We start from the raw sequence: 1,887 nt of genomic DNA, 5'->3' as shown, positions 1-1,887 counted from the left end.
TTTGCTTATTCACCCGCTTTGTCTTCAGCGATTGTGTAGGGAAGGTGAGCATCATAGAATGCCAATTTAATAGAACAAAGTATTCTTGCATTGAGGGAGTACTTGAGTGGAGGCCTTATGTCCTTCGGAGTACAGGTTTCTTAGGGCACGTCTGCATGCATTTCAATTGGCAGTGACATTCTTTGGTCATAAGCAGCCCTGGTGGCTTTGTGTAAGGTTGGACTGCTGACTCTAAGGTTTGTCACTCATAGTTGCTGCTGCTCCACTGGGAGAAAGATGAGCCTTCCTATAAAGATTTACAATTTTGCAATTCTAGAGAGGGTCATTTTGAGTCAGCGTTACTCCTTAGTACTGCATTTTGAGCTTATTGGCTTTTTAAAAAAAATCTGCTACATTATTATTAAAGTAACAGAAAAGAAAGTGTACATTTGTCCATAAAGTGAACTTATTGACTTTTTTAAGAGTACGTTTTTTAATAGACCATTCAAATCATTGCTTCGGACTTCTCCCCTTTCTTATCTTGGGCCATATCAGACACTCATTATGACTGCTGAACCAAGCCTCTGAATTTGATATTTTAATACAGACTCCCCAGAAATCTGAATTGTATGCCCAGGGTGCCCTTTATGAGTTGGGCTCAGGGAAGAGAAACATCTACTTTGCTGGCAGGTAGTGCAAACATAATTAACACACACACACACACCCCCACACACACATCCCTCTTCTATGAAAACAAACAAACATACAAAAGCTTTCTTTCTTTATAGAACATCTATGGTCTACCATTATTCATTGAAGTGTGTAAACATCAGGAGTGCGGTTGGTGCAATTGGGCAAAGGCAGGTAATCCAGAAGGTGTCCCGCTCACGAAGGCTCTTTAGCACCAGTGTCTTCCTGAGAAAGTGAGGCCTTTCAGGCTCCTCTTGGGGTCTGGGTCCAAGAGGCAGATGGCAAAAGCGCTGGAGCGGTCAGGAGGTTCCCACAGACGCCAGAGGCAGGGTTGGAGAGCGTAGGGCTTGTTGCTAGGAGATGGAGAGTCTCCATTCTTCCCACGGAACCAATGAGAGCATCCCCCCCCCCACCCCACCCCCGGGCATCTGACACCCTAAAAACCCGTTGGAGGCCCGTTGGAGATCCTGGCGTAGCATAGGTGAGCTCTCGCAAGACCTGGATGAGAGTGGTGGCATCCTTGGAGCTAGGTGACAGCCACCCCAGGAAGACTATCTACGTGGGTGGGAGGGCGGGGCTTGACGTGGAAGCGAGGCTGTGCCTTGCCTTTCGGGTGGATCCGTTTTTTCTTGAGTAAGGCCTCTCTCCCTCCCTGGTGTCCTGGCGCCTTGCAAGAGTCAAGGCTTGGAGATAGGACCAGGGTTGGGGAAGGAACTGGGGCTAGAGGCTGGGCTGGAACCGGTGTTGTGATTGGGAGTGGAATTAAGGGCTAACTTTTGTAAGAAAATGAACACAGGTTCTGGTGGAAGGGAGGGGAAGGTGGACCATCCACTAAGGAAGGTAGACGATGGACCAAGCAGTAGGCGAAGGCGAACCGGGGATTCAAAGGCAGAGGGGAGGTGGAGTCAGAGGTCACCTGGAGAGGGGGATGGTCACCTTGTAGAGAATTTATCCTTCAGTCTTTAGGACTGCCTCTGTTTACCTTGAGCAGGGACTTTGGGCAAATCTTAAGCACCTTCCCCAAAGGGATCGTTGTGTCTAGTTTTAGAATGGGGCGCTGTCCCTGAGCACTGTAATGGGTAGGAAAAGGCGCCAAGTGTTCTTCATTCGGGAAGAAGAGACTGTAAAGATTTCAAAGACCTCCCTGCCATTGAAAATGTAGGGTAAATTTCACCTGGATCGTGAGTTGCTGACTCGTCACCTGATGTAGGTTATGAA

The sequence above is a fragment of the Echinops telfairi genome, unplaced genomic scaffold, assembly GCF_000313985.2.
Source record: "Echinops telfairi isolate 266 unplaced genomic scaffold, ASM31398v2 ScPeMD7_18;HRSCAF=68, whole genome shotgun sequence".
Classification (NCBI taxonomy): Eukaryota; Metazoa; Chordata; class Mammalia; order Afrosoricida; family Tenrecidae; genus Echinops; species Echinops telfairi.
Note: the sequence above shows the minus strand (reverse complement) of the source record.